The following is a 16034-nucleotide window of genomic DNA, read 5'->3' as shown; positions in this document are numbered from 1 at the left end:
AGTGTGTTATTAGAACCTATTTATTTTTTATGTTATAATGGAATCGTTTTTCCTCCTATCCTCTTATCAGTGCATTTTTATAAAATAAAAGTTAGTACATAATGCTTATCTTAAAATATAAAACTAATTCTCCACATAATTATTTAGTACTTAATAATTAGAAGATTTAAAAAAAAAAAAAACATTTCAAATACTTTTATTAGAATTTTTTTGCATTTTTGATCTATTTTCATGAAATTGACTTACCTTAGATATTGATAAGCTCGGCGTCGAATGTAAAGCTTCTTTATAATTTTCGAAGTGACAATATCGCAACTGCTTTGACTTATTAGATAAAAATCAATGTAAATGAAATAAGGATAGTAACTGCTTGCAGATTCAAGATAAAAATTAATTTTTATTAAGTTGTTGCAAAATTAACTGCATATTTTCATAAGTAGATAGTTCAGCTAAACTTAATAATTTCTGTCAGGATTTATTTAATTTGGTGTTTATTATCTGATTCTTTACCCTTACTTTTGAAGCAAATTAAGTATGCTTTTATTTAAAGATGTTTAATGGTATTGATTCCAATATGTAGTTAAAAATTATTTTTATAAAATCATTTATTTCATTTATATTTTATAAAAGAAAAAAATGTTGTGGATCACAAACAAACAGATGGAGCTTATAATGTTGATAATTAATACAGCTCACTTGTCAAAACTTGTTTATTTAATATTATTTCACTGATTCATCATTAAAAGATAATCAACCTTTCAATCGAGTAACTGAAGTTGATGATGACTAAATGATTGCCATCATATTTCAGCGCGTAAGATAAAAGAAAACACAACCTGTCAACAGACATTTACAAGAGCTCAATATCTGATTCTTTGAAAGAACTTGAATTTGCGATTTACTCCTCAAACATATTGAAAATTAAGAGAAATAAAGATGAAAATGGATTATAATTTGACATCTATTGAAAAGATCCTGGAGCAAATGTGATGAACAGCAAAAGGAAATTTGAAATCTTAAATTTTTAAACGAAAACTGCGTTATTAATTTAGTAAAATTACTATGATATTGCATGTTTTTAATTGCTTCCAATGAGTATTGCTAAAATCTAGTAAAATTAGAGAAAGTAATCAAAGCGAAATGTCTTGAATTGTCAGTTTTTAGAGAATCATATTTCTCCATAACAAGAGAATATAGTACTCATGTTTAGTCACTTGTGATTTTTTTTAGTTTAAATGAAAAGTGGCATTACATTCATCATGAAACTCGAATTTTGTATCTTCAAATTATCATTTATATAACCTTTTGCAAAAATCTTTGAATATTAAGGCCCATGAGGAATTTATTTATAAGGACCAAAAGTTTCATATGTGTGAGATAATGATGTCGGAAGAAAGATGGCATTTTTTGTCGAAGAAAATGAGAAACTATTGATTATTGATAAGAATTATATTCATTATTTTACAATTACTACTTTATTTCGATGGAAAGAAAAATGCAATTATTTTTTAGCAACTCAATATATTCTTGTAATTTCCTCTAATTAATACATTTAATTACATGGATGATATTTAGTATCTGAAAACACAAGTATGGAGAAAAAAAATTTAATGCTCTGAACTTTTAAGAATTCTACTTCTTTGATTATTTTTTCAACTCTGACAGACTCGTTATGGACTAAAAACGAAAAAAAAAATCACTGAAAAGTGTCTTTTTTTTTTACTTTTTACTTTTCATTTTTCGGATTAAAACACTGATTACGCTTGATGGCATTTGAGATGTTTAAGATATTTTCATCTGTTATGCACGGTGGCATCAAAACTCGAATTGGAAATTGTCCAGTTTCTAAACCGAAACTTCCATCCTTTACTCTCCTATTTTTCAATCTACAAGAGAATTCAAAATAATTCTCCAACCAAAAAGTTCATTTTCTTATGATGTTTCTTATAATAATGATGATTTCGTTACAGCTTTTGCCAAGTGTTAAAACATGGAAATTTTTTTATTATAATATTTAGTTTGAACAACCTGTTATTTTTTTCAGATATATATACAGGGAAAGGAGATACTTTTTTTTTACGTAATTAAATGTAACTCATGCGCAATGCAAATTAAAAAAATAAATTATTTACTATGGTTTCTTTCATACAAACTATAAAATACTGTACTTTTCTTTTAAACTCTTTTTGTTAAAGCATTTAGTTTTAGAAGGAAACAATATACCCTTAGAAAACAGAAAATGAAGTCGAGGACTTAATTTGATATATCTGATTGAATAGTAGAAAATGATGCGAAGCATTTCGTTTTTTATCTTCAAGTTACAGTAACCAAAAGATTGTTCGTCTTTCAATCGGAGACTTTTAAAATCACTCTTTTGTAACTGTTTAACTAAGTTGAATAGATTTATCGATTGAGAGTAATTTAATAGAAAAAATCAAGTAAGGAAGAAAAGTCTCCGCTTTTGGGATGAACGTGATCGGAAAGTGAATCATTCAGATCTGGAGCTAGTTTTAGATACTGATATATAAAGGATACTGATACGTCCGGGAGTCGCAATGGTAAACCTTCTGCAATTATTTTTTCTCGGACTGATTTATTTTGATTAAAGCTCACTCTCTTTGTTTAGATTCTTGAAAATAATATGTTGCTCAGGGATGAAAAATAGAGTCTCATTATTTTTTTGGCCCGATAGGGTGTCTTTGTTTTGTTATGCATTTATTCTTTTGCAATAGATAACTTTTAATGGAAAAATGGAATAACATTACTGATGCTTTTGATAACTTAAAGATTCACATTTTATTAATAGTTAATAAAATTAAGGTTATTATCTGTAAGTAAGTTGAGTTAAAATTGTAGTTTTAAATTATAGTTATTGTAGTTTGTACAATCGCCATCTCGAGAACATTCATAAATTTGAAATAAATATTAAAAGATGAAAGTGAAATAGGTATTTTTTATGTTTTGTTGTTTATAAGAATATGCCTTTTTCTCTTGTAAAAATACCAAACGTTGTATGGAATTAAGAGTAGATTGGTTCCTTCATTAAAGAGCTAAAAATATTTTAGGAAATAAATTTTTAGGGTGTTGTAGTATAGAATGATGAATACTTGATGAATAGATAAATTATATTAATGAATAGATAAATAGATAGATGAATAGATAAATTATATACTTGATGAATAGATAAATTATATCTATTCATCAAGCAATAATAATCGGTATTCAAATTTGCTATCCAATAAACATTCATCGATGAAATACATTCATATCGAAAATGAATATTAGGAGCTGTTAAATGTTTTTTTTTATAAACAATAAATGAATTTTAAACTTTAAATGAACATTTCTGGAAATGTCAAAAGTAGATTGTTACAAGTGCGCTAACTCTTTTAACTTATTCCTAGTATATTATACAGCCCACATATTAAGTCTTGTTCTTAATAATTCATGTTTATTACCCTTCAAAATGTTACAGTGTGTATGCATCTACAATATGGTACAGAAAATACATTTTATGAAGAATGAAGTACCCTCCAAGTATCTCTGAATAGAGACGAGAGATATCAGATCAGATATTCTTCAGATCAGAGTAAATATAAATGTTCTTCTGAAGAATATTGTTTTACAATCCATCACTTGAAGATCTGGAAATAATAAGACCAGTTATTATTTGAAATCAGACATTTGGGAACTTTCAGCTAACGATATGACATTTTAAAAGTTTACTCAAATAAATTCATGAAACCTGAAAAAATTACTTCATACGACAAAGATGGTTTTTGTTATATTCGAGATAGTCTGATCATTAGATATAGTTTGAGTCAAATAACTTTCGTAAACTCTCTTTGTTGGATTAACATCCTGATTTTAAAGAACTCAAGAGTTATTTTGTGACAAATGTCATAGTTTTGATACGTGGTCAGCTGAATAGAAAAATACCAAATTTCCACATTACATTTCGAATGTGTGACTTAGCTACTAGGTTATCGCTTATTTATATCCCTCTAAAATGATATGATTGTTCTAAGCATGTTTTGGAAATTTCTTGATAATGAATTGCTTTAATTAAATTTCAAATCTGATGTCGTAAATAATTCTCGCCATAATATGAAAAGTTTTATTAGTTTCTATGTAATCGCTTACATATGACTCAGCCAGCCCAATTGCTTGCATTCTAATTATAATACTGGTTGAAAATATGATAATAATTAATACTAAATTATTATAAAAAACATTGAATTCGTTATTTGCTTAATGTTAAATTTTACTTTGAAATTTTAGAAGACACATAATATAAATTTGAGCATGCTGTTGAATGTATTGCATGACGTGGCGACAATGCTAAATATTAAATCGAGTTTCATACAGTAAATTTGCTATGAAAATTTAGTGTGAATTCCGTTTTTTATGGCTTTTGAATTTTATGTATTTTTTCTTTAAGCTAACAAAAATACAAATTAAATAAGTTTCCTTTATTTGCATGTATAGTGATATTCATCTTCATTTGAAATTTTGGGTTAGAAAAAGGAGGTGATAATCACTTTTTTTTATTTTATAATTTAGCTTTTTTTTTTAAAACTTACCCGAAATTTTTCTTTTTTTCGTTCTAACAACTAATATGTATTAGATTGCTTACTTTAACTAAAAATGGATATAGATTTTTATATAAACACTCAGACAAATCATGCTTCAAAAGAAATCCAGATTCAGACTTTCTCTATTTTAGAAGTTTTATTAGTTTACAAATGATTCAAATGATGTATATCTAAATTAACTGCTTTTAAGAGGCATTACCTTTTTATATCTTAATTTTCATTATACTTTATACACGATGTAAATATGCTGCAAATACGTTTTAAAGAATCTGAACTTTTTGCGAAGGATTGAAAATCGTTATATTATTAATGCTGGCACAAAAATAAATAAATAAATAAAAATAACATTCTAAAAAAAATATTTTCGAATACGACGAATTTCACCCAGTTATCATATGTCAGTTTTGATTGGAATAAAAAAAAACACTCTTTTATCTTTTGTATATGCAAAAATCAACAAAACTGGATAAATCTATGGATAAATTTTCAAGATATGCATGACACATTATTATTTTTATCTATACGCACTTGCGTTTTGGCGAATAACTAAATACTAATGAAGTTATTTCTTACTCAAAAGAAAAACATCAAATTCACCTGTTTAATTTAATTGTGTAGTTTTTTGCAGGAGGAAAGATTTAGGGCTTTTGTTGTTGGCTATTTCATGATATGTGCAATTAATGTCGTCATCTGACAATGATTGCATATGAATAAGAATATTAGTATTGAATTCTTGCAAAAGAGCTGATTCTAGTTAAAAATATTTAAAGGTTTACTATTTTGATTTTTGTTGATTAAATATTTTTCCGTTATAACATTGTAAGTTGGAAATATAAAAAATATATATAAATTATTAGAAATATTAACTTTTTTTGCAATCATAAAATGTTGTAATAAAAAGGAACAAAGATAATAATAAATATATACTCTCACTGAAAACCTACGCTAATAAGCTGCGAATTTATATTTAAGAAAATGGAAATTAGGAAATCTATTACTTTTTACATTTACTTGTTAAAATTTACTTTTCTGTCTTTGGAGGCGTTTCGATTCTTCACAGAATTTCACCTTAAATAATTTGTCGCAGAAAACTAATTGACAATTATTTCTTTATTACTTAGAAGTCATGTAATTCCCTTTCTGTGCACAACAGAAAATTTGCAATTTCATCCAGTGACACGGGAAGTGTTGATTGCGATAAATGATTTCCAACCACCAATTAAAAAGTTACATGTCGAACTCCTCAAGGAAAGAAAATGCAATTTCACCATATGAACTCATTTTCGTTAAAAAAATTCACCCTGTTTTTCCACCTTTATGAATATTTTTAATCACTAACGAATTTCTCAAAAATAAAAAAAATAAAAAAACGTCCACATGCAGTTACTTCCTTTTTTATGAAGATAAGAGCTGATTCTCATTTTACTGGAAATAAATTCTAGCTAATTAACTCCTGTATAAATAATGCAATTGATAAAAAATTTTCCAATGCAATCCGCAGTTATGAATATTTTTAATCTATGACCAACTTTACAGAAAAAGCATATGCTCTCATTCAGTGAATTCCTAATTTTTTTTTATGAAGACAGATCAAATATCTTGGTTTAGTTTGAGAATGAAGCTAATTAACTTCTGTATAAATAATGCTAGCTCAAGGTTCTTTCTTTGAAAATGGAAAAAAAAAGCTCAATTTTTTTACATGGTATAAAAAATCTCCTTCTCCTTAAAGTTTTATAAAAAATATTTTCACATAGAAAATGATTTTATAGAAGTCTCTGAGTAATGAAGAATTTAGAAAATAAAAAAGAAACCCTTCTAGCAATTAAATTATTATAAATTGCTTATGAGTATATTGGTAAAAAATGGTTTTTATAGCTATTTATGATGTCATTATACACTTCATAACTGCGCCACTTTATTCAGTTCTTAAATTTTATAAATCATTGCATTTTATTTGTGATTCTTCATATATGTTCCTGAAATTCATTTGTTGAAAATAGCTTACAGAAAATCTATTTTTTCCCTCATGGTATTAATAGACTTGAGATACGCCTGATGTTTCGCAATGCTGAATATAAGATTATCTTTAAAAAATTTCATGTAATAAAATCTTCTGCATTAATACTAGGTATTCTGTCTAATAATAGGTAATAATCATTTCATAGGTAATTCATCATCAATCATCATCAATTATAGGTAATAATCATTTCATAGATAATTCATCATCAATCATAGGTAATAATCATTTCATAGGTAATTCATCATCAATCATAGGTAATAATCATTAATCATAGGTAATCATCACAGCTATACAAGCTACAGATACAAAACCGCAATTTAGGAAATTCTTGGGTGACAGTACTTGGACTTCATTTGCTAGAACAGTACAAAAAAAATTTTAACTCATATAACAGAACATTTCCGTCTTAGATTAAACACGAGAAAAAAAATTCTGAATTTTAATGAATAACCAGTCTATGCATTTTATGAAATTACACTTCTCAATAGTGGTCTGATCTATATTTCCATTTTGTTGCGATTATATTTATTTCAAATGTCTTAAAAATTTCACAACTTTTACAATGTATTATTCTAGCCAAATTTATAAAAAAAAAGTCGAAAATTAAATAAACAACTGGCATCTACGTGTTATTAAGTGACCATTCTTAACAGGATTCAAATATATATTTCCTTTCTGCTGGAACTCAATATCAAGTTTGAAGTGTAACGAAATGAATCTCACTATCATTTTGGTGTTATACCATCCCAATTAGGAAGAACTGGTTAATACTTGATTTTGCTTTAACCTTTTTCTTAATAACTCCAATTTCTAAAAATAATTTATGGCAAGGAATTTTTTTAAGTATAAAAATGTTAGTTCTCTTCAATAACTCTTCTATTTTCGAAAATAAACAAGAGTTTTTTTTTTTTTTTATGGAGAACGCGTCCCGCATAACATTTGAAGTAGGAATATGTCCCTTTGAAGATAAATGTGTGTATGATGGTGGAAGTATCGAGAAACCTTTCCCGACAAAAAAGTTTGTCGATGGCTTTTAGTGTTATCTAAATGGACTTCGAAACGTGGAATTTGAAACGGCCACGAAAGAAGGCGCTCCCTCTATAAATCGATCTTTTCATCTTTTTCCATTTTGACATTCGAGATGAAGAGGTTTCGGACTTTAAGTGATGGACGTCAAGTCCAAAACGTCGACGCTGGCCAATGCATCTCCTCACTTGGAGCAATTTTTTTTTTTCTGAACTGAATAAAAATACGTTGTAAACTGGAATAAATATCTCTAGAATGGCGTTTTCTCTGATAGAACTAACTTGAAATTTCACATTTTCCTACTTGCAATGCAGGTATTGTTGAATTCTGCATAAAAATGTCTTATCTTTTGGGAAAAACCAGATTTATTTTGTTTAAAATGAAATATTTTTTTGAAATTATGTGGATATTTAAAAAAGAGAGTGTGGATTTCAATTCCTTGCTTCTTTGGTGATGGTATATGTGAAATAAATTTTATGAATGTGAATAATTTTTCTGCGTGTATATGCATTTTGTTTTTAATTCATATTCACAGAAAAGGAAAGCGACAAAAGAAATTAAATAAATAATATTGATAAGTGAACTAGGATATTGAAGTAAATATATGGAATTTTAAATATAGATGTAACAAATCATGAATTTTCTGCTTTCACAACAATGAATTAATTCTGTAAGAAAATGATTTTTAGTATGAATTAACAATTATTCAATGATTTCATTATCTAATATCTTTTTAAATATAGGTTTCCTTTTTAATAGTAAGTCAGTAAAGGCATTTATTTTTTGTTTCTTATATTTTCCCTAAATTTGTGCACATGAGAAAGCGCTCTTTGACCCTATTTGTTGACATGCAGGATCCTGACTTGGCTAGGTGACAGAATCTCATCTTCTCTGGTTTCTATGGACTGACACTGATACACTTATTACAGAAAATGGGAAATGTTGTGGAAATAGAGTTTGAAGAGTTAAGTCATATATCAGTTTCTAAATGGGACTTACTTCTAACAAACCTAATTTTGCCATACCAACTTTAAAAAAAATCCAGAAATTAGTTTTAACATTCAAAATTATGTAGAAAAATCGTAATTGAAATTGTTCCAAGAAAGAGATATATTATTATGTCGTATTCTATTCATTGTTTAAATGATATTATTGTATCATATTTTCAAAATTATATGACAAATCGGACTATGCTCAGATCTGTACAGAAGTACAGAATTTTAATCAGTATAAGATCAGTTTAATCAGTACAGAATTTTAAAAATTTCGCATTTTTCAAATTAGGAAAGCCCAGTGAGTTTGCTGATTGGTCTAAGTATTTAAAAGCAGTATTCAAAATATATAAAAAAATTAAGGTTTCTGTAGCCGTTATAAAATGCTTTAACAGCGCAAAAGTATTAATCGATTTTTACATCGCTTTGAAGTCAACATTATTGTTATAATATTCTAGATTTGATAAAAATGTTAAATTACGTGCAAGGGATTAAAGCAATCTTAGCCACATTTCCATGGGTTTGAACTTCATCTTCCTTTTGAAATTATGATGAAAGGTTATCTTGATAATCAGTATCAGTTAAAAACATAATAAAAATATATAAAAGATACATGAATGAAGTTTTAATAAAGAATACACTAAGCAAAATTGAGAGACTTATTAAGCGAATTTAATTAAAATCTATTTAAATCAAGATGATTTTTCTATTCTTTTTAGCTTACCAATATTCACGAATTTGGTAGACTCCCTTGATGCCAAAAATTTTGAGATTCTATACATGATGGTGTTCCAACAATTAAAAATTATGATAAATTCTAGAACTTAAAACATTTTCTTTGCCCTAAATTTAATTGAGTGGCCAATATCAGTTTCTTCGTATGTGTGAACTTCATGACTAGTGCTCATTAAAATAATCTGGGTCAAATATCCTCTGTTTCTGTGATGTGTACATTTGATACAAGTATGCTGACGCAAGCGGCGGTTTTGCCATTTAGATGCATTTCAGAATCTTGCAGCCTGTAAAAAATCCTTTACATATTGTAGTGGCCATTAAAAACACAGATTTTTAAATTTTCTCATATTTCATACTCGAGTCAGGTACAATCACTTAAAGTGAAAAAAAAAAAAAAAAAAAAAAAAAAAGATGCATTCATTAGTTCCTACTGAAAACGGATCAAAATTACCTTCTTTTCAACCATATTATTAGTCCAATTTAAATTTATATTTCCATTTAAATGTTCATAAAAAATGTAAATGGTACATTTCATTGACTATTGTTGCAGCTTCAGTGATTTGTGGGGCTTTATAAAGCAAGAGTTAAATATGAACATGCAGCTTAAACATTTTAATCTGTTTAAACGAAGCCAAATAATTTACATCTCCTCCCTTCCGGAAAATAAAGAACAATCTATTTCCTGAAGATAAATGCAAATGAATTAATATTAACACATAGAATTTTAATAAATTGTTTATTATTCCAAATTTTAAAGTAAATTTACAGCTTTTAAATAAGACATAGGTTATAATTCTGTAACTACTGTGCTCTATAAAATATTGTTCATAGAAAAAAATCAGAGGAATAAAAACTTCGTTCATTTCCATAAAAGACTGAATTAAGGACATTCAGTAAATAATAAGAATTATTCTAAGTGAAATGTAATCTTGGAATCGGATTTCTATGCGGAGAATTAAGTTGCCTGTTGCTTAAAAGGGAAGAGAGGATCATACTTCCTTCCTTCAATCCTCCACGAGATTAAAGATAATTCAATCTCATGCTCAATTTAGTCCCAGAGCTGCTCGTTAACATTGAGATCTGGGGGTATTGAGTGGCCTGTCTATTCTTTTCAATCTCTGCAATCAGATATTCTTGGATAATGATGATATGATGAAGGTGAGCATTATCATCCATTAGCGTATATTCATCATCAAGAGCATCATTTTCCCTCGTTAGGGAAGCTTCAATCTGAGTTCATTCTTTAAACATGTTCAGGTCAGTGTGGCCACTCGATAGATCCCAATCCAAGCCATCATTCTACTTCCGATGTAATTGTCCGATGTCTTTTTCTAATGTGAGTTTGGTTATATCCAACTTTTTCTCCAGATCAGAATAAGAAACAGAATAATTTCCCAAAGTTTACCTTTACTCATCTATTGCCCCTACGGCTTAGGCGAAGAGAGGCTTTGTTTTCCTCTTTACACTCATCAATAAAGAATTCTGTGCTCTGACTAGTGACCTTCAATATTATACTTCTCTGGTTCAAGTGGCATGCTTTCTGTGCAAACATGATCGGACCCATCTCTGTTATCTGGTGTGAGGAACACGCACAGTTGGTCTTCTGGATACATACCTCCATTATTTTTGTCAACGAAGACGTCTTCGCACTGTTGAGGAAGATATTCATCTCTTTTGTAGACATTTGTTTGTATAAAGAAGAAGAAAAAATATGTGAAGTCGTCTTTCTTTTTTGAATTGACAGAAGCAGATAATGCTTATCAGATGCGATTGCTACATGTGAGAGACTTCGAAAACATTTTCTTGTGTTTGAATTTTCTTGTTAGAAAAGTTTTCAAAAGCTGTGGATAACACTATGAATGCTATTGAGACATCTTGCAGCATCAGATTGTGAAAAGCCCATTAATATCTTTCTGACAACTTTCCATCTTAAATTGAATCAGGTAAACGATTTCTCTTAGATATAACCAATAGCAGGCTCAAATTTAAAATTAAATTCGAAGAAACATGTTTCAAAAGCATGCATTATTTTAACTCGGAGACTTTATATAAACGTCAGATGTATGATAGACTTATGACCAAAATACACTTGTGACCATATCTTATAAAAAAAAACACAGGTAAGTTTACTTTTTTACATTTTATTTAAGGAATTTAACTACATTTTTCATCTAAACCTTATTTGTAGTTTTTATTCCATTTATTTTTTCAAATACGAGTCGGGGGTAGGATAAAATAGATTGTCTCATGAATTTTTAGAAAGAAGTAATGAATAAATAGGAAACAATGAAACGTTTCCATAAAATATCGTTTCAGTAAGAAAAACAACTACCTGAAAATAAAAATTTTGTGTGTTGTGAAACTTAGCACATCAAACATTTTTATTCAATAATTCATTTTCCTTCGGATTCGCCATACTAGAACAACTATTCGCTAAAATTTACTGAATTAAAATGAATAAACTTTAAAACGCTTTATAAGGAATATTATATAAAATCATCTGTGATAAAATGCATACGTTTTAACAATATACTTATGCTAATTCAAAATTCCTTACTGTAAATAACAGAAAGATTTTACTGATATTATAAATAGCGGCTTTAACATAGAATATGATTTATCTAGGTAGCTTAATTGCAAAGAGTTGAAAGCAAGTTTTATGTAATAGTGATGCTGAAGTTATAAAGATAACATTTCTTCTTTCCATCATAACTTCACAAAATTCTTCCATTAACAGTAGTAATAGTATGAAAATATTCAAATATTTTAATACTATATATATAAATAGTATACTATATATATATAGTATTAAAGCTATACTACAATAGTAATAGTATAATATGCCTGTGTCACGTCACAAATTGGCGTGATTAAATTATGTCTTTAATTTAGAACTGATGATAAATATAATTTTGTTAATAAGATTTTATAATTTCGTTGCTTAAGCTTATTAATATTCCCTTTTTTGTAAGGAATATATATAATGTAAACACAAAGTTTTAAATTCGTGGCCAAAGGAAGAGACACTTTTGAATTTTTAAACTCGATTTATTCCATCTCTGGAGGCATAATTTATATATCGTTCTCTGATTCAGGTCTAAATTACGATCTGTGGATGAGTGAATGAAATGCATGAATGAAGTCCGCCCGGTGAAAAGGGCTTGACACGTGAGTAGCTAAGACGTACTCTTGGCCCTAGATGGCGCTACTGAATAACAAAGAGACGCTCTCTCGGCTTAAAATCGCTGACTTCGTCAGCCAGCTTGTCTATGACAAGTGCCATTAGAAACAACAACAACAACATAATTTATATACAAGAAGGAAGCAAAGAGATACGTCAATCTACAGCACGACACAAAAGCAAAAAGGCAGCGAAATATTTTCCCCGAGTGATTTTAGACTGTGAGATTCTGATAGGGATTTCTTTACACTTGCCGATTTAGGTAAGAAAATTATGGGTATCTTTTAAAAGAATAAGTTATCTTTTAAAGACGCTTGACAGATTTTTATTCCCTTCTCTTGGTGACTGTGAAAGTGCTGATTAAAGCAGAGCTCGCGTTGAATTAATTAAATAAAAAAGTTGGAATCGGATCAGAAAATAAGAGAACATTTTAGAATGATTAATATTTAGAATTAATTAAGATTTAATAGAATAAAAGATATCATTACATACACACACACACATACATATATATATATATATATATATATATATATATAATATCTTTCTATAAGGCGGCAATTTTTGTAAATTGGCTTTGAAGAAAATTCTTTTTCTTGTTTTTTTTTTTAAATTTAAATATCTGCCATTTTTATTCTAATCGTTCTTCCTTGTAGTGAAGCAATATCAGCACTGTCTTGGAAGGGGCTTCTGAAGTTTGTGACCTCATTTCATGCAGTTCACGTTCATTCGATTTAAACTCCTTTTCTTTATTTCGACATTTTGCTTCTCCCTCTCTCTCTTATTTTTTATACTGTCCAGAATTTAACTTTGGTCGCTTATCTTTACTTTCTTTAAATCCACAGAAAGTTGATCGGAAAGCTGAAACGGGAAGACTTTAGTTGAATGTTTTGATAGTAGTTTTTTCCCCCCATCTCTCTCTTCCTTCCTTTTTGTTTTCTCTTAGATACTGCCCTACCAATTAAAATAAACAAGATTAGGAGTTCTGATTGCACCAAGAAAGAAATTCATTGGCCTTAATAATCTTAAAAATAAATTTATTCGTAAGACTGAAATAATCTTAGACCGAGTTACGAAAAAGTTTTTTTTTAAATCTAAAATTTAATTCGAAATCAATCGTAAGGGAGCAAGTTCTTTAATGTGTGCAAAAGTTTGTTCCCCAAAATTATTTTCAGCCTTTAAATAGAATAATATTAAATTGCATCAAAGACAGATACTTACCCTTTTATGTTTTGATATCGAAACGATTAATTTCTTTTTAAGGAAGAAGTTTTACTAGAACTTTCAGTATATGTCTGATTTAATCTTTAATTTAATCAATCAAAAATAAATGAATTAATCCAATTAAAATAAACTATACTAGAAATGCTGATTACACCAACAAAATCAAGTGGCTTAATAATCTGTAAAATTAATTCTTCCCGAGGCTGATGATTCTTAAATATAAACCCGGGTAAAACAGAAAAAATATTCGAAAAAAAAAAAAAAAAGGTTTTTTTTTAATTTTTTTTTTTTATCTAGAATTTTTTTTTGTTAGACTGGAATCAATTCACGTGAATCTGCTTCAAATGTTATCGCATATGTTGCTGCACTGCACATTGTCTTATTCTGTATTGTGGCTCTTTCTGCAAAAAGAGTAATGAATTCCAAAATTAAATGTTTTGAATGAATTATGTCACGTGAAATAAGTCACTCCATTTTCATGTTCAATAACTGAAATGTAAAAAGAATCTTATTAATTTGTGCTCTATTTGTATTCACTAGGATATTATTTATTTAGGAACATGACATGATTGCCGTTGTATATAAAGAGAAACCGCCTGAACTTACTTGTATATTATGGCCCCACAGCCTTGACAAGAATTTCCATACTATGAATTTATGGATATTTTATAACAAACCCTCATGATCATTTCGTAAAGGGAAATTTTCTAATATTACTTCATACCAGTGACGCAACTGTGATCAGGCAACACCTGAAAAAAATACGAAAAATAGTTTTTTTTTTAATCCGAATTAATCGTTTGAAAAATTATCGTGAACCCGATATGTATACGGCTTTCTTTTTTATTGCTGCAGTTCATTTTCTTTATATTCAACTCTAATGTAATTTTTCTCTTATTTTTTATATGATGTATTGTGTAAATTTTCTTTTTTTCAATTAAATCCACTTAGATTTATATCAGATAAGTGCTCTATGAGCTCTGGATATGGAGTATGACTTAAATTCATTTAGATCTGCAGACTTATAAATTTATCTTACAAATTTCTTAAAATTTTATTGACATAAGATAAATTTATAAGACAAATTATGAAAATTTGTCTTATAAATTTCTTCATAAGACAAAAAAAAAAAAAAAAAAAAAAAAAAGAGGCGGGAAAATAAGCAGAAGTATGAAAAAATTACCTTAAAACTCGAAAAGCTTAATCATTGAAAGATTTAAGAAAAATTTGTTTCAAAAGGACAATAAAAATTATCCTTGCTTTAGAAATATGATTTACTTTTATTCTAGCTATATAATAAAACCAATGTTTAAAATTGTTGCTGGAAAGCAACTAGCGATGTTTTTCTGTTTGTGTTTTTATTCTGGTTTTAGCAATTCTGTGATTATGCAGCCGAATGAATTTTACATGATTGCAATGCACTTGCAACATGCTTTCTTTTATTAACTAAACATTGTTTTACACGAGACTGTGATGTTATGCTTTCTTCCTTTCTGAAATGCGACATGATTTCCAAAATTTAAATTGAGTGGCCCACTTGGCATGCGTCAAGTGGATATGAACTACCTTCAACACTATGTTATAAAGTTTATATACTTAAATAAAGGATGAACATTTTCTTTATACCAAAATGAAGCATAATTATTTATGACATATTGTCTGTTTATAAAATCTTTTTGTGAATATTTACTTTGAATATTTTCTTTGGCATAAAATTATAGCAGCCCTTAGAGAATAATTCATTATATTACAATAAGTATTAATTTACAGAATTTTTTGAGATTTTTACCATACGAATCTTATTTTGTTAATTATATTATTATTTTCTACTATTGTTCTTAACGTGACTTATTCCATTCACAATATTATTTTATAAAGCGATAAATGAGCTCCCAATGCATAAATCTTAATTAGTTTGCGTAATTCTTTGTAATTCACTGAGTCATTTGATATAATATTTTTGATAACTCTTCCCACGAATCGTTAGCTTATTTATATTGCAAGTTATTTATTTTCCTTAGAATGGCTATGTGGATTATACTGAATCTACTAATATAATTTATTTATGGACCATCTCCTTGAATAGTCCCTTAGCTTAAAATTATTAACAACTATTGATGTATATGTCTTACTATCAGAGTTCACATAAAAATTTCTGAAGACTTTTTACAATTCCCTCTTCCTCTGTTGTTCTTAATTCAGCATATCCCCTGCTTTGTATTGCCTGACATGGAGTTTGTCTCAGTGTGTGACGAAAACAC

General features: G+C 28.1%; 1 long non-coding RNA gene across 2 annotated transcripts in view; it reads left to right on the top strand.

Moving 5' to 3' along the window:
• The window catches only part of LOC129960905 (uncharacterized), a 516162-nt gene that overhangs the window by 407391 nt on the left and 92737 nt on the right, over positions 1-16034 (top strand). The window lies entirely within an intron of this gene.

This window comes from Argiope bruennichi, chromosome X2 (assembly GCF_947563725.1).
Source record: "Argiope bruennichi chromosome X2, qqArgBrue1.1, whole genome shotgun sequence".
NCBI classification, from domain to species: Eukaryota; Metazoa; Arthropoda; class Arachnida; order Araneae; family Araneidae; genus Argiope; species Argiope bruennichi.
The sequence above is the reverse complement of the archived record's forward strand: the minus strand, read 5'-3'. Positions and strand labels throughout refer to the sequence as shown.